This window comes from Callithrix jacchus, chromosome 14 (genome assembly GCF_049354715.1).
Source record: "Callithrix jacchus isolate 240 chromosome 14, calJac240_pri, whole genome shotgun sequence".
Classification (NCBI taxonomy): Eukaryota; Metazoa; Chordata; class Mammalia; order Primates; family Cebidae; genus Callithrix; species Callithrix jacchus.
The window spans coordinates 94,816,152-94,834,822 of record NC_133515.1 but is presented as its reverse complement, the minus strand read 5'-3'; positions in this window follow the sequence as shown (position 1 = coordinate 94,834,822).

The window sequence follows — 18,671 nt, the reverse complement described above, 5'->3', positions numbered from 1 at the left end:
TATAAGGCTTAGTGTGGTGGCTCATGCCTATAATCCCAGCACTTTGGGAGGCCGAAACAGGAGGATTGCTTGAGATCAGGAATTTGAGACCAGTCTGGGCAACATAGCTAGACTCAGTCTTTAAAAAGAAAAATTCACATGCTAAACCATAAGGCTACTGGAAAAAAGAAACAAAAATTAGCCAGATATGGTGATGCACACCTGTAATCTCAGCTACTCGGGAGCCTGAGGCAGGAGAATCACTTAAGCACAAGAGTTGGAGGCTGCAGTGAGCTATAATCGCACTGCTGCACTCAAGCCTGGGTGACAGAGCGAGACCCTGTCTCTAAAATAAAATAATAATAAAAGTTTAGGAAGGGATGGGATTCTACTCCACTGGGAAAGTCATATGGCACCTTACTCATTCACAAAGTCCCTTCCTTCACACTAGGAACAAATAAGCAGACATTGGTCATGATTGGGCTCTAGTCGTGCCTATCAGGGCACAGCTCTCATTTGCTGCATCCACTTTGAACACTACCATCCGGACCATAATTAATAGTTGGTTCACTTAACTTGGCTAGAACACTGTAAATTTGACTTACACAAATTAAGAAGAGTTCTTTCGCAGAGATGAAGTCTCACTATATTGCACAGGGTGGTCTTGAGCTTCTGGGCTCAAGCAATCCTCCTGCCTCAGCCTCCCAAACTGTTGGGATTACAAGGGTGAGCCGCTGTGCTTGGCCCATTTTATTTTTTTAAGTTTAATTTTTAAATATATTTGTCAGTCTTTTTTAGTTAATACTTTTTGGGTCCTGTTTAAACAAGAAATACTCTCCTTTTTTTTGAGATAAGATCTTGTTCTGTCACCTAGGCTGGAGAGCAATGGCATACTCACGGCTCACTGCAACTTCTGTCTCCTGGGTTCAAGCCATCCTCCCAGTTCACCATCCCAAGTACCTGGGACTGCAGGCGTTCACCACTGTGCCCAGCTTTTGTAATTTTAGTAGAGATGGAGTCTTGGCCATGCTGCCCAGGCTGGTCTCAAATTCTTGGGCTCAAGCAATCCTCCCCGCTCAGCCTCCCAAAGGGTTGGGATTATAGGCATGAGCCACCGCACTTGGCCGGTGTTTCCCATTCATTATCCTTTCCCATATCTGCATCTTTTGCCATGTGTATTAATAGTTTTTCCAGAGGGGAAGCAAAACCCACCTCAATCCTGATGTTACACAACCCTGTGTAATTATATCACAGAAATTGGCAAGAATTTGGGTGGGAGTGGCTATGTGCAGCTAGAGGCTGTGTCATCTGTGCCTGTGGGATTTTAATTTATGGAGTTGGCAGAGTGCCAACATGGAGAGGCCAATGCCATTGAGAGAAGAATTTATTACTTACGCTTCCCAAGAGAAGGGGTGATACCATGCCATTCAGGGCTACAGCAGAAAGCACCAGTTTGGTCAGGAGGCAGAAAAAAGTTAGGGGAATGTTTAGGTCACAGCCTTTTTGGGGGTTTCCACAGGAAAGGCAGTGCAGGCAGAGACCAGTTCAGGACTGGCTAGTTTCAATAACTTCCTCATATAGCTTTGGGCTATGTGGGTGGTCTCTATTTCCCAGAATCTGGCTCTGGAGTGATTTGGGGCTGGTATAGGAGAGTTAGATGAAGGCGGGTGGTTGGCTTGCATATGAGAGGAGGTGTCTTACGTCAGTTATTTCCCATCTTTAGGAATGAGCCATCCCTGAGAAGGGCACTTTTCTGTGTCTGGAAAGCCTCCAAATGGCAGAACATCAAGAATACAGAAAATAGGAAAACATAGTTAATATAGTGGCCTCATCTCAGGACGAATTGTGAGTTCCTGTGTGTCCTCTCGTGCTTTTGCTCTGTGAGGAACATATCATGGTGGTTAGCTTGTTGGTCTCAGAATGAGAGACCCGTGGAGCAGAGCTGCCCCAGTTAACTGCAAACCTTCAATGTAGAGCAGTCAAGCCAGGGGCAGAGCTGCTGAACTCCAGCTACCGCTGGGTGTGCACATGTGATTGTTGTTTCAAGCTACGAGTTTGAGATGATTTGTTACACAGCATTATTGTGGCAATAGATTACTGATACAATGATTGTGGTTTATCAAATTACACCTTCTAACTTTTTGGACTTTTTTTTGAGACAGGGACAAGTTTTTCTTCTACAGGGGTCTTGTCTGTGCAAAAACTAAACTCAGCTATGCCTATGTGCTGGTGAGCAGAGAGCATGACATTTATTATTCCATTGATTTAAAGAAAACTCTTCTTGACATTTTAGTATGTGAGTACATCAAAGCATAAGTATTATCTTGAAAGCATATATTGTCATGAGAATTGGGACATCTGGACTTTCTGCTGTTGTGGGAATATGTCTTGTAGGTTTTCCCCAACTATAAACGTCTTAGGATCACGAGTTGTGGCTGGCAAGGAATATGCCTTGTAAGTTTCAAGATGGAGTTTGAATTTAAAACGATGTTACTCTGGCTCTCCCAGACTCCCGGTTCCCTAAGAACTGGGTCATATGTCTCTCACTGTTCAGCTCAATCATCCAGCTCATTCTCATGGTTGATAACAGAGTTCCAGGTGCAGTGAGAGGGTAAGCACCTATGTGCTAGTGCTTTTCAAGTCTCTGCTTGTTTTGTAAGACCAAACCCTGGGCAAGTGTGGGATGGGACAGTGGAATGAGAGCTTGAGAGCCAGTTATTAAATTTCTAGGAATTTTGCAAGCCAGTTGTTAAAACTGCTGGTAGCTTGAAATTAGCCATGCTGGGAGTGATTATATCACAGAAATGGGCAAATGCTATAAACCAGAACTTTTAAAAAATTCTTTTTTTCAGAGAACCAGTTTACCAGTATACTACTAGGACTTTCAGAGGACATGGATATACGGAAAAGAATTATTACAACTGTTTTTGAAGCAATCGCTCATAGTGAATGTGGTTTTTACTGTATTTGAGAGTCACAGGTTTTAAGCAAAATCATTATTAGAATTGCAATAAGTCCTCTGGCCCGGCACAGCGGTTCACTCCTATAATCCTGGTACTTTGGGAGGCTGGGGTGGGGGGGATCACTTGAGGTCAGGAGTTCAAGACCAGCCTGGCCAACATGGTGAAACCCCATCTCTACTAAAAATATAAAAATTAGCCAGGCATGGTGGTGTGCACCTGTAATCCCAGCTACTTGGGAGGCTGAGGCACAAGAATCACTTGAACCTGGGAGGCAGATGTTGCAGTGAGCCAAGATAATAGCACCACTGCACTCTAGCCTGGGTGACAGAGCAAGACTCCGTCTAAAACAAACAAACAAACAAATTACAGGAAGTTCTAATTTAACATCTTTGATAGTGTCCTGGAAACTGGGACTTTAAGTGAATTGTGGTACAGCAAGTCCTGGAATAATGTAGTTTCCTTCAATGTCTTTTTGTTGTAATATTGGTGAGAAAAGAAGATTGGTTTCATCATTCTGTTTATTTATTTATTTTTAATTAGCCATTCCTGCATTGCTGCAATCATACTTCTTGCTTAAAGTCACAGTTTCCAAGAACTTATGAACAACCTTAAGTGAGGACCCACAGTATATAAAAATAGAGTCACAGAGGCATTGAGCAGTCGAGGGATGCATTGTAGTGGCCATTTACTTTTTCAAGCATCATTTAGTCTTTTCCAGTAACAGACCCTGCTTGAATCAAGCTAAGCCACTCTCATGACATAATGATTTATCCAAAATACAAGCACATGAACCAAATTAATTCAAAGAAATTATTTACCCAAGATTTTTTTTCAGTTGAAGTCGGGAGAGGAAAGCCCCCTTCTCTCTCTTACAAACTGTAATAATCTGAGCCAAGAGCTCCCAGTAGTCATTATTATACTTTTGTGAGAGACAGCTAGCCTAAGAGAGGAAAGCTAACGTGCACAAATTTGCATAAAAGAGAGACCAAAAGAGAAAAGAGTTGGAGGCTGGGAGGGAAAGATAGAAAGAGAGGGAGGAAAAGAAGGGCTTACCCCACCCCCCTTGCCATTTGGTTGTGATGCAATAAGGTATTTATCTGGCTCTCTGTGTCAGTTCATTTTTTGCATTGCTGTAAAGAAACATTCGAGACTGAGAAATGTATAAAGAAAAGAGGTTTAATTGATTCATGTTCTTCTGGCTGTACAGGAAGTGTGGTGCTGGCATCTGCTTCTGGCAAGGGCCCCAGGAAGCCTACAGTCATGGCAGAAGGTGGAGAGGAAGCAGGCATGTCATATGGCGAAAGGGAGCAAGAGAGAGTGAGGATGAGGAGCCAGGCTCCTTTAAACAACCAGCTCTCAAGTTAACTAACAGACTTGCTCATAGTAAGAACTCATTCATTACCATGGGGAAGGCATCAAACCGTTGGTGAAAGGAGGTGGGGGCATAGTGATCCAATGGGCCTTCCACTATGCCCCCACCTCCAAGATTGGAGGTCACATTTCGACATGAGATTTGGAGGGGACAAACATCCAAATCATATTACTGTTTGTTTATCTATCTGTCTTCAATTAGATTGAGTTAACAGTTTCAGTTACTTGGAACAAAACCATCCTGACTAGCACACAAACACAGATATCTTGCTGAAGATATCTGGGAAGCTGAGTGGGAGGATCACTTGAGCACTGGAAGTCAAGGCTGCAGTGCTAACGCCTCTGCACTTCAGCCTGAGGGACTGAGCAAGACCCTGCCCCACAAACGAATGGGGTCACACCAAATATTAGTCTGTCTGATTTAAAGGACTTCTACTTGGATGCCTTTTTTAAAGTGAAGAATCAAATAATATAACTGTGTTTCTTAAGCAGATCACACAAATCCCCAATTTTAACATGAAGCCCTGGTACTCAGCAATAAATGTAAAATATATAGGAATAATATTAAGAATAAATAATGGGGCCATATGTGGTGGCTCATGCCTGTAATCCCAACTACTTTGGGAGGCCGAGGCAGGAGGATCACTTGAGCCCAGGAGTTAGAGACCAGCCTGGGCAACATAGTGGGAGCCATCTCTATTTAAATTATGAAAAATTAAATTAAAATATTAAATATTGGAAGAACGACACAACTCTGAAAATCACTTCAAAATGAAGAGTTCTGTAGAAAGTAAATTTGGATTTGTATATACATATTGTTTCATTCAAAACCAAAATGTTTCTATAATATATGTAGGTGAAATGTATATTTATTAATTTTTTTAAAAAGACAAATGTTATAGTTTTCTCTAAATGTCATTTCAAAACTTCTAGAGCAGTCCAGTGCAGGGGTTCATGCCTGTAATCCCGGCACTTTGGGAAGCTGAGATGGGCAGAACACTTGAGGCCAGGAATTCAAGACCAGCCTGGGAAGCACAGTGAGACCCCATCTCTACTTAAAAAAAAAAAAAAAAAAAAAAAAAAAATTAGGCAGTCGTGGTAGTCCACTCCCTAATCTCAGCTACTCATGAGGCTAAGGCACAAGAATCACTTGAACCCGGGAAGCAGAGTTTGCAGTGAGCCAAGATCATGCCACTGCATTCCAGCCTGGGTGACAGAGCAAGGCTCTGTCTCAAAAAACAAACCCAACATAAAACAAAAACCTTCTAGAGCAGAGCAAGTGCTCTTTTAGAAACACCATGTAAAAAGCAAAAGTGAAAACAATAGCAACAAAGGCCTCAGAAACTAGAAACTAAAAGAACCCTAAAAAATATACAAAGAAAAACAAATTCTGCCTTGGTGAGAAAATGGCATCTATAGACCTGATTTCACATAAGGGGTAATCAGATCAATATATCACCCAGTCAATGCCACAGAATCAGAATCTGTACTTCAGAGATCTGAGATGAATAAAAGTCTAGATGGTGAGATAAGAACTGGATGAAAAGACAGCCATTTGGCAGTTCCTTTGGGCTCAACGCCTATGGAAGGGAAGGACAGGAGGCGGGATTGGGCATATGGAGAAGGTGAGCTGCAATACAGCTTCAACAGAGAGCCCTCCTGGGAGCCGCAAAACCGGGGCAACCCTGTAGAGTTGTGCAGCCCGGGCCATAGGTCTGGGTCTTTGATTGGTCACAGGATGTGGATCTTTCTGGGAAAAGAGTGAGCTTGGGTGAGAGGCTCTCTGCAGCTGAGGAAAGCCCTGGTTTTCTGCTGGCAGTGCTTCTGGCAATTGGGAGAATAAACCCCTCATTCCTGCTGGGGACCTTGGTGGCCCTTCCAATGTCTACCATGTTAAGTAAACATGGCAGGGGCACTGCAGATTAGGAATGCCGCAAGGAAGAGCGAGTTTGGGGAAGTGATGAGCTCTATTTTGCCACAGGTGTTTCAGGGACATGCACCTGGCATGCTCAACAGATAAATGGGTATACAGGTCTGCAGCTCTGGAGGGAGGGCAGGAATAGAACTTCAGATTTAGCAAAAATATAAGAATGGGGTGGAAATCAGAGGAATCTATGGGACAGTTGGAGTCAAAGGGAGATGATACCTAAGTTGACCCATCTGGCAACAGGTCCTCGGTGCAATCTCACAGGAGGAGGCAACCAGGTAAGATCAGCAAAGAACAGAGACTCAGGAATTCCCAACTCAGTCAGACCTCTAGATGATGAATGAGAGCCCTGGCCACACTCGTCCTCACGGAGCTCTCAGGGACCAATGTATCAGGTGAAATATGGACTGCCTAGTGAGAGCTGAGCTGCCCGGGAAAGAGACTGCTTCTCCTTGCTTTTTCCCTGTCCATATCCTTCTGTTTCTCCTTTGCTTTGAAGCCTCTCTCTCTCGTCTCTCTGTCTGTTACCCTCTTTCTCTCTGTCCAGTTCTCTCTCCCTCTGTCCCTCTGGGTCCACTAGAAGGTGACAGCTCCCAGCCCCGGCCTGGGCGTCCATCCTCTGATCTTTTGCCTGGGCCTGGTGCTCCAGTAGGGAGTAGTGCCAAGATTGCTCTCTGGCCATGGGACAGCTTTCCCAGGACTCTGTCCTGTCCTTATAGGGCTCTCGTGGGTGGGATATGCTGGGTTCAGCAGAGAGGGCAGGAATGGCTGCTTCTTTGCTTGGCTTTGCTGAAGCCCTAGGGCTGTGGCCTGCTGTTCCTGCCTTGACAGATGGGAGAGGCCTGGCACGTAGTCGAGGTCTCTGAGTTGACAATCACTTTCTCCTTCTTGCTCTGTTGCCCAGGCTTTAGTGCAGCTATTTATCCTGTCAAGGATTTCTTGACACCAATATTGTCCAGGGTATCCACAGCCCAGCGCTAGTCCTGGGGCTGCTCCACTCCCCCTCACCCAGGACCTTCTCCCTGGTCTCCTTGCCAGGGTGTGAGGCCCCAGTCGTTCCTAAAAGGACCCTTGTGAGCAGAGATCCAAGGCCATGGAGCTTTCAGAAATCAGGACTGGGTCTTGTTCTCATCATTCGTGTTCCAGCGTGTTCTCGAAAGGATTTCTTTTTTTAAAATTGTATTTTAAGTTCCGGGGTACATGCGCAGGATGTGCAGTTTTGTTACATAGGTAAATATGTGCCATGGTGGTTTGCTGCACCTATCAACCCATCATCTAGGTATTAAGCCTCACATGCATTAGTTATTTATCCTGATGCTCTCCCTCCTGCTGCCCACCAATAGGCCCCAGTGTGTGATGTTCCCCTCCCTGTGTCCATATGTTCTCATTGTTCAGCTCCCACTTATGAGTGAGACCATGGAGTGTCTGCTTTTCTATTCCTGTGTTAGTTTGCTGAGGATAATGGCTTCTAGCTCCATCCATGTCCCTGCAAAGGACATAAGCTCATTTATTTTTATGGCTGCATAGTATTCCAGGGTATATATGGACCACATTTTCTTTATCCAGTCTATCACTGATGGGCATTTGGGTTGGTTCCATGTGTTTGCTATTGTGGTTAGTGCTGCAGTGAACATACACATGCATGTGTCTTTAGAACAGAATGATTTATATTCCTTTGGGTATATAGTCAGTAATGGGATTGCTGGGTCTAATGGTATTTCTGGTTCTAGGTCCTTGAGGAATCGCCACACTGTCTTCCACAATGGTTCTACTAATTTACATTCCCACCAACAGTGTAAAACTGTTTCTATTTCTCCACAGCCTTGCCAGCATCTGTTGTTTCTTGACTTAATTTTTGAGACAGAATCTTACTCTGCTGCCCAGGCCGGAGTGCAGTGGTGCAAGCTCAGCTCACTGCAACCCCACCTCCCAGGTCCAAGCCATCCTCCTGCCTCAGCCTTCCAAGTAGGTGGGAGTACAGGCTTATGCCACCATGTCCGGTCAATTTTTGTAAGTTTTTATAGAGGTGGGGTTTCGCCATGTTGGCCAGGCTGGTCTTGAACTCCTGACCTCAGGTGATTCGTCCACCTTGGCCTCCCAAAGGGCTGGGATTACAGGCATGAGCCACTGCATCCCACCTATTTCTTGACTTTTTAATAATTGCCATTCTGACTGTCATGAGATAGTGTCTCATTGTGGTTTTGATTTGCATTTCTCTAATGATCAGTGATGTTGAGCTTTTTTCTCATGTTTCTTGGCCACATAAATGTCTTCTTTTAAGAAGTGTCTGTTCATATAGGAAGCATATCCTGACACTAATATTGTCTAGGGTATCTACAGCCCAGTGCTACACCCTGGGCCGCTTCACTCCACCTCACCCAGGAGCCTCTCCCTGGGCTCCTTGCCAGGGTGTGTGAGGCCCCAGTAGTTCCTAAAAGGCCCCTTGTGACCAGAGATCCAAGGAGCTGTGTCTGAGCAGCCTGCCTGGCTCTGTGTTGCTGAAGGCACCATTGAGCTAAGAGCAACTACATTTTTCCAAATGATGGGGGCAAAAATGGAATGATCTGGCTGAGGAAAGAGTGTGCTGGGAAGGAACTCCTAGAACAGCAGGTTGTAGACCACAGTGCTTGTCTGGAGGGGGCCCCAGCAGCCACTCCCCCATTCTACACTTTCCCTCCCCCAGCAGCCCAGGGAGAGGGTCCTGGGTGAGGTGAAGTGGAGCGACCCAGGGTGTAGCACTGGGCTGTGGATACCCTGGATAATCACCCTGGTGTCAAGAAATCCTTGCTATATGGATAGACACTTCTCAAAAGAAGACATTTGTGTGGCCAATAAACATGTAAGAAAGCTCGACATCACTGGTCATTAGAGAAATGCAAATCAAAACCACAATGAAATACCATCTCATGCCAGTCAGAATGGCAATTATTAAGAAGCCAAGAAACAGGCGGGGTGCGGTGACTCACGCTTGTAATAGGACACTTACCAGCCTCACAGCTGTGACCACTTAGATGGCAGGCTCAGCTCCTTTGGGCTCAGAGGACAGCTCCCATGAATGGGAGTTTAAGGAGCAGGGCCCAGGAGTCTGGGGACTTCCTTAGCAAGTGTCTGGCACTGAAGTGTCCTGTAGGTGTCTAGATACCGGGATCATTTACCCTAAGATCCAGCCACACCATTCTATAGGACTAGTCCATTCCATCTATTCTTGCTAAGTCAGCGTGGCTAAGTGCTGGCTCTGTGGGTCATATTCCTGCTGACAGGAGGTAGAAACCCAATAAACAGTGAGGCCTGGATGTGTTAAGAAACACCACTGAAGAATGGCCCTGGATGCAGGCTGAGCCTGGCCAGGAGTGGATCTTCATGAGGCTGGCGCAACCTGGCCGGCAATCACACCCTGGTCAAGCCCAGCCCTTTTCTCATGCTTGGCTCCCTGACCCCTGAGGGGCTCACTTCCATGAGAGCCATGAAGACTACAGACCGAGGCTGGTGGTTTTGTGGACATTTGATTTCTCTATTTGTTTGGTCGTTGGATTTTGGTTGTTTTCTGTCTCTGCAAAAATACTGGCACAGAAGAAACACCACTGCTTGGGTAGCTGACCCATCTTTCCTCGGGTTCACTGCCGTTGTCTTCGCCGAGGAGCACAAAAGGTGGAGCCCTGGCCTGCTAAGATCCTGCTTGTTTGTGGCAGATGAGTGTGGTATTGGGGGATCCTAGGGCAATACCACTGGGGTTTGGTAACCCCTACTTTTTGGATGCCCACTGGTTCTCCTTTCAAGAGCCAATCCTGTCCAGGTGTGGTGGCTCATGCCTGTAATCCCAGCATTTTGGGATGCTTGAGGTGGGCGGATCACCTGAGGTTGGGAGTTCGAGACCAGCCTGACCCACGTGGAGAAACCCTGTCTCTACTAAAAATACAAAATTAACCAGGAATGGTGGCGCATGCTTCTAATCTGCAGCTACTCAGGAGGATGAGCAGGAGGATCGCTTGACCTTGGGAAGCGGAGGTTTCAGTGAGCTAAGATCGAGGCATTGCACTCTAGCTTGGGCAACAAGAGCAAAACTCTGTCTCAAAAAAAAGAAAAGAGCCAAGCTTGAGGGTCTTATCACAGACATTTTCACATAAAGAAGCAAGGATTTGGTTGAGTCCATAACAACCCCAAGGCCTCCTGTCCTAGGGAAGAAGGGGGATATGAGATAAGAAGAGTTCCACCCAGACAGGAGCAGGGAAGATGAGCTTTTTGACCTGATGGAGTGTTGCAAGGATAACAGAGAGAGAGACAGGTGAAGTAAAAGATCAGGTCTGTGTGCTCGGACTTCCTCCTCCTGCCCCTCATCTGGTGGGGGGTGGTGTATAGATAAGCAGACTAAGGGAAAACCAAAGGCAGAGGGGTTTGTATCTCGCTTCTGTTTGCAACTTTAGGAAGGGACCGGTATGCAGGGCAACCTCAACAATTGGAGGTGAACCCTGTGCAAGCCACATGGTGCAGCTGTTTAGGGGCAGAGCCTGAGTGAGTGTGTCCCAGCAGAGTGGAAAAGATGAGGATGTTCTTACAGGCTCCATAGCAAGAGGTATTTGGCAGTTGTGTAGAAAATCAGTAAGCTGCCACTTTGGGAGGCAGTGTGGTGTCATCACAGAGGCTAAGGGGTGACCAGCTTAAGCCTCAGGCCAGGTGGAGGATGTGGCTGAGACTCTGAGGGTTCTACACCCATGTTAGCGGAAGTGAGTGCGAATCAATGAGGGGAGAGTCACTAGGACCTGCCTGAGCCAGACCAGACTGAAAGTTTACCAGACATAGACCAAAACTATGGGTGCCCATGTGCTGTCCCATACCTAGGTGGACCTAGGGCATTGTTGCTGAGTCCAGAGGAAGGACCAGAGGCTGAACAATGTCCTGCATGCCCACGCCTAAGGGCCCTTCATTCCCATTGCTGAGCAGTCACCTGAGACCCCACTTGTACACAGATGCCATTTTGGGGAGGAACATTTTGCAGAGTTCACTAATATTTGTCCGTGGAGGCTACAGAAGTCACCACTCAGCCTGGCTGGAGTCATAGCTGAACCTGTGTCCTGGGACCTGCTCTGCCATACATTGAGCTTCAGGGTCATTGCCAGGAAAGAAGATGGTATTGGATCAGCTCATCTCTAGGGCTCTGTTTGCATTACAGGGGCTCAGTATGGGTGACATTAGTGCCTCCCTAGGGCTAGATTAATATTTAGCTAGTTTTAGACAAAAGGTGTGCCTTTAAAAGCAGCCTTTGATGTATCCACAGCACTGTATTTTCTGGGTACTTGGTGTACATCATGCCATGGAGGAAGCCAAGCCAACAGATGGGGCTCTCTAGAAGCGGGCGATTGCTGGGTCTAGGCTTCAGGAGATGTCTGCACTTCTACCCTCCCAGCAGAGCAGCAGGTGATTGACAGGAAGACTGACTCACAGCAGTGTATGCAGCTCCAGGGGCCTTGGGTTACTGGGGGAGGAGAACCACAGGGAGAGATTGCACTTCCTGCCACCTTGGTGATGGGGGAACAGAGGCCGGTTTCCCCGAAGCGAACAAAACACAGACACATGCACAGGCCCCTTCCAGAGCTCTGCAGCTAAACTTTTGTTTAATTTTTAAAACTGGAGATGAAATTTGCATAACACAAAATGAACCATTTTAACAATTTCAAGGGTACAACTCAGTGAGTTTTACCATATTCACAATGTTGTGCAACTGTCAGCACTTTCTAATTCCAGAAGATTTTCTTCACCCCCAAAAAGAAACTTCATACCCATTAAGCAGCAGCTTCCTATTTCCCCTTCCTCCCAGCCCTTGACAATCACTCATCCATTTTTGGTCTCCATGTATTTGCCTATTCTAGACATTGTTCTATGAATGCAATTATACAATACATAGCCTTTTGTGTCTGCTTTCATTCAGTGTAATGTTTTCAAGGTTCACACAGATAGTAGCATGTACCAGCATTTCATTCTTTTTTATGGCTGAATAATACTCTGGTGTATAGGCATACCACAGCTTATTTACCCGTCATCAGTTGATGGGCATTTGTGTACACAGTTTTGTGTGAACAAGTGTTTTCAATTGGGAGTGGAATTGCTGAATCACATGGTAACTTTCTGTTTACATATCTAAGGACCTATCAAACTATTTCCACAGCGGCTGCACCATTTTACATTCTTACCGGCAATGTATGAGGGTTCAGATTTCTCCACATCCTCACTGACACTGGGATTTTGATTTGCATTTTCCTAATGGCTGATGACGTTGAGCATCTTTTCATGTGCTTGAGAACCATTTGAATATCTTTGTTGGAGAAACATCTATTCAAATCCTTTGCCCATTTAAAACATTGGGTTGTTTGTCTTTTTGGTGATGACTTGAAGAGTTCTTTATATATTTTGGGTTCTAGATCCTTATCAAAAATATTATTTGCCAATACAGTTAATCCTTGAACAATGTGTGGGAGTCAGGGGACTGACCCCCCTCCCGCCCCCGCAACATACCTCGTGCTGTCGAAACCCACATATAACTTTTTTTTTGAGGTAGGGTCTCACTCTGTCACCCAGGCTGATCTTGAACTCCTGGGCTCAAGCAGTTCTCCCTCACACTGGGACCCATCACATTGGGCTAATTTTTTTTCCTTTTTAGTAGAGATGAAGTCTTTTTATGTTACCCAGGCTAGTCTTGAGCTCCTGGGCTCAAGCGATCCTCCTGCTTGACCTCCCGAAATTCTGGGATTACAGGCATGAGCCACCACACCTGGTCTCCAAGTATAACTTTTGACTTCTCAAAACTTAACTATAATAGGCTCCTGTTGATGGGAAGGCTTACTGATAACACAAAGAATTGATTAACACATATTTTGATATCATATGTATTATATTCTGTATTCCTATAATAAAGCAAATTAGAGAAAAGAAAATGTTATTAAGAAAATCAAAGGCAGGAGGAAGAAGAGAAGGGGTGGTCTTGCTGTCTTAGGGTGGCAGAGATAGAAGAAAATCTGCATGTAAGTGGACCCATGCAGTTCCAACCTGTGTTGTTCAAGAGTTAACCATGGCCGGGTGCGGCGGCTCACGCCTGTAATCCCAGCACTTTGGGAGGCCGAGGCGGGTGGATCACAAGGTCAAGAGATCAAGACCATTCTGGTCAACATGGTGAAACCCCGTCTCTACTAAAAATACAAAAAATTAGCTCAGCATGGTGGCACGTGCCTGTAATCCCAGCTACTCAGGAGGCTGAGGCAGGAGAATTGCCTGAACCCAGGAGGCGGAGGTTGCAGTGAGCTGAGATCAAGTCATTGCACCCAGCCTGGGTAACAAGAGCGAAACTCTGTCTCAAAAAAAAAAAAAAAAAAAGAAACCATTGCCTAATCCAAGGTCATGAAGACTCATAACTATTTCTTTACAAGAGTTTTATAGTTTTAGCTCTTACATTTAGGTATTTGATCCATTCTGAGTTAATTTTTAGATACGAAACCTGGTAGAGTCCAAATTCATTTATTTTCACTTTGCTATCCAGTGTTCCAGCATCATTTGTTGTAAAGACAACTCTCCTTGAATGATCTTGACACCCTTCTTGAAAATCAGTTGATCATAAAGATATGAGTTTATTTCTAGACACTCTCAATTCTCTTCCATTATCCATGACTTATAGAAGTCAGCTAATGATTAGAAAGAGCTTTCCTCGAAGTATCTCCCAGTCTTTGCAGATGGGCTCTCTGTACATGTTAGGACACATCTTCATCATTCAGCCAGGCGTGTTGCAATTGTGCCTTAGCCCTCACTTTCTGCTTGAACAGAGCCTGAAGGGAAGGTCGGCCAGAGGTGGAAGTTTAGAGCCTCATCAGGTCTTTCCCGAGCATGCGCATCGCTTTGGGTTTGTAGTCTTCTAGATTTCCAGGAAACTATCAGAGATTTTCAAAGTCCTTATTCCCCGAAGGAGCTCATTCCCCAGGCTTTCCATCCAAGCGTGTTGGTTAGTCTATTGTTTGCCCTGATTGTCAGCAATTGCTGCCTGCTGTGTTAGCTTGGCTGAGTTCCAAGTTAGGTGAGATAAGGGCAAACCTTTTGTGTTGCTCTTCCAGGGAGCCACCGACAGTCAGAACAAATAATTGCAATTCTTTGTGTTCCCTTTCTGCTCCTTCTGAGACAGGTTCTAATACTGGGGATAAGGCTGTTACTTTCAAGGCTACTGCTGAGCTGGGGAGAGAAGAAGGAGACCAGAGTCAGTTAAAATGCCACAGAGCCCCCTGCTCTTACCAGGATGTGACTGTTTTACTAGCTTAAACACTCTCCTTATTACTGCAAACTTTTGACTAGTTTCTGGAATTCTGAAAAAGTTGGCTGGGTGTGGTGGCCCAGGTCTGTAATCCCAGCACTTTCGAAAGCCAAGGTGGAAGGATCACTTGCGGCCAGTAGTTTGAGACTAGCTTGGGCAGCATAGTGACAGCCTGACTGTACAAAGAAAAAAAAAAAAGAATTCTGAAAAAGTTCATTTTTACAGTATTTTTCCTTGATTTTAGGGAGGCACAGACTTTGGGAGTGTCTTATTCCATCATTTTCACTGATGCAGCCATTGCACCCATCTTGTATTAAAAGAGAGCCTTCAATTTTTTTTTTCTTGCTCTGTCACCCAGGCTGGAGTGCAGTGGTGCGATCTTGGATCACTGCAACTTCTGTCTCTCGGGTTCAAGAGATTCTTCTGCCTCAGTCTCCAAGTAGCTGGGACTACAGGTGCGTGCCACTACGCCCAGGTAATTTTTGTATTTTCAGTAGAGACTGGCTTTCACCATATTGGCCAGGCTGATTTCGAACTCCTGACCTGGTGATCCACCCATCTTGACCTCCCAAAGTACTGGGATTATAGGAGTGAGCCACTGCGCCCAGCCTAAAAGAGGGCCTCTAAATTTTACATGCCTCAAGCACCACAAAACCTGGATCCACCCCTGGGTGGGGTTGTAAGAGGAGGACTCAGTCAGCTTTGGATATGACCTCATTGTGTGGTTGCAACTTTGATTATCTCTGGGCATATGGGCAACTGAAGTTTCCAGGCTGGGGAGACAAAGTATTTCACAAAGTTGGGGAAAGGCAATGTCCTTTACATCTGCACGGATCCCAGCACCTCCCAGCATGTTGAGGACTGGAAGCTTTCATACGTGATCTCCAGGCCCCTGCAAAGTCTGGGCCGCATCAGACTTTGCAGGCAGCATCCTGGGATACACTGGCATTTTCACAGGAGTGAGCAGCCCCACTGCAGTGTCATGGGTCCAGGGCAGCGGTTGGCAAACCTGGCCTGCTGCCTGCCACCTGCCGCCTGCCGCCTGCCTTTCTTTTATGGCCTGTGAGCTAAGAATGGTTTTTACATTTCAAAAAGATTGAGAGAAAGAAGCAAAAGAAATATGTTATGACATATGAAAATTATATGAAACTAAAATTAAAATTGCATTGTTCATAAATCAAGTTTTATTGGAAACTTGCCACACTCATTTGTTGACATATTGTCGATGGCTGCTTTGTCACAGAGTTGAGTAACGGTGACAGGGACTGTGTGTACTGCAAAGCCTAAAATATTGACTAGCTGGTATTTTCAGATGCTACTGACCCTTGGCATTGGGTACAGACAGGGAGAATTGGGGCAGCAGAAAGAACAGAGTAGGTGGCATAGATAGACTGAGGCTGGCAGGCTGGCTTTGAGTACAGCTAAGACATTTTTTGAGAAGTCCCTGAAATACTTCAGAAGACTTTGCAGAGGCCTGGAGATCACGTATGATCAAGGTGGGTAAAAGCAGGAAGTGTGAGCTGTGTTTTTGTTTTGTTTTGTTTTTGAGACGAAGTCTCGTTCTTCTTGGCCAGGCTGAAGTGCCATGGTGCAATCTCGGCTCACCGCAACCTCCACCTCCTGGGTTCAAGCAATTCTCCTGCCTCAACCTCCCGAGTAGGTGAAATTACAGGCACCTGCCACCACATCTGGCTAATTTTTGTATTTTTAGTAGAGATTGGGTTTCCCCATATCAGCCAGGTTGGTCTCGAACTCCTGACCTCAGGCGATCCACCCACCTTGGCATCCCAAAGTGCTGGGATTACAGGTGTGAGCCACTGTGCCCATCCAGGAAGCGTGAGTTTTTGATGTCAACATAAGTTAGTTAATTCATCTCCATAGGAGAATGGGACAAAAGGGTTTTCATCTTATTCTCAGGAACACTTTTGTGGGAGAATCATCAGCCCCATTTTACAACTGTCCTGGTTTATAGGTGGCTCATACAGGATGTAAACAATGTGCAATTTATGCTATTGCCACTTCCTCGGAGGCCGAAGCAGCCCCTTTGCTTTAGCTACTTCAGCCCAGCAGACAGAGCAATTTGCCCTCATTCGAGCCTGCTTCCTTGACAAGAGAAAAACCACTAACATTTGTACAGATAGTAGATATGCATTCGAACTTGCTCATGATTTTGAAAGACTATAGAAGCAGAGATGTTTTCTGACTTTTTTTTTTTACTTTCTCATTTTCTTTAAACATTTTTTAAAAATTTAATTTAAAACTTTTTTTTTTTTTTTAACTTTAAAGATCAGGGTTTTTTGGAGAAAACAAAAAACCCACAACCCAAAGGATGGTGTTTTACATCTCAAGCCATCTCCTAGATATCAAGTCTACAGATGACAAATCCTTTTCATAGAAGATATTTTTGCACAAAGTTTACATGTGCTCAGGAGTGGGACATAAATCAATCCCTGTTTCTATTTTTGTTTTGTTTAGTTTTTTTTTTTGAAACGGGGTCTCGCTTTGTCACCCAGCCTGGAGTAGTACAATGGTGGGATCTTGGCTCACTACAACCTCCGCCTTATGGGTTCAAGCGATTCTCATGCCTCAGCCACCCGAGTAGCTGGGACTACAGGTGTGCACCACGACGCCCAGCTAATTTTTATACTTTCAGTAGAGATGTTGACCAAGCTGGTCTCAAACTTATGGCCTCATGTAATCCACTTGTCTCAGCCTCCCAGTGTGCTGGGATTATAGGGCCACCATGCCTGGCCCCCTGTTTCTATTTTAACAGAGGGCAATGTAGGGGAGTGAGAATAATTTTACAATTTTTGTATCAGAAAACCCTCCTGAGCCAGAATAGGCTCAGGGACTCCTTTTATCTAAGACAAAATAAATTATCAGAGACAAAATAAAGACATAGTAAAATAGCTCCCTGCTGCTCTGGCTGTTGTTAAGCTTCCAGGGCATTTGAAACTAGACTTCATGGAGGTCAGAGGGATACCACTTTGCTGATAACGCTGTACGGGATGTGGCCCTGAGAGCTCCTGCTGACCGAATCTCACGGCCAGATGGAAAAGTTTCCAAAAGATGATCTTAGAACAATTACTAAAGATGCACAGAATTGGGCACCAGAGGTCAAAAAACAAAATCAGAAAAATAATGTCTACTGGTTTGATGATCAGGAAGAATTCTGGTCCAGGCGTGGTGGCTCATGCCTGTAATCCCAGCACTTTGGGAGGTTTAGGTGGGAGGATTGCTTGCGCTCAGGAGTTTGAGACCAGCCTGGGCAGCATAGAGAGATCCCCATCTCTCTTTCTCTCTCTTTTAAATACATTAAAATACTTGAATTGACAAAAAAAAAAAGAAGAAAACTCTGGTTTGGGCCAAATTAAGAGCTTGTTTTGCCAGACACCATGAAATTTCCATTGTTCACTACTGTGCATGACTTTGCCATTGAGCTACAGAAAAAATGATCATCTTTATGAAACAGTACTGGCGAGGATGCTAAAAGGTGCTTCTGTGGCCTGCCCCACCTGTCTTCTTCAGGGTAGAGTTTGTGCAACTTTAATTATAGATTGACTGCATGGCAATCTTTGTTTCCTGAGAGCTTGGCTGATAAAACTGTTGCAAAGACTTCCCAGGTTCCTGATGTGCAGCTGCTTCTGATGTACAAAGCACCCGTCCTACTGTTATTCCTCACATATTGCTGTGGAATTGGGCAACAGGGATTCCTTTTTTGTCTTTTTTTTATAAAAAAAAACAGGGTCTCACCCTGTTGCCTAAGCTGGAGGGCAGTAGTGTGGCTCATTGCAGCCTCGACCTCCTGGGCTCAAGCTAGCCTCAATTCTCCCACCTTAGCCTGCTGAGTAACTGGGACTACAGGCATGCACCACCACACTGGTATACCTTTTTAGTTTTATTTTTTGGCTGGAGACCAGTACCATTCTGTAAGTATGAGCCATCTATCAACCAGGACAGTTGTGGAAAGGGCTGATGATTCTCCCACAAAAGTGTTCATGAGAATAACATGAAAATCCTAATGTCCCATTCTCCTATGAAGATGTTATGTTGATATAAAAAATTCATACTTCCTGCTCTTACCACCTTAATCATATGTGATCTCCAGGCCCCTGCAAAATTGTCTGAAATATTTCTTTTCAGGAAA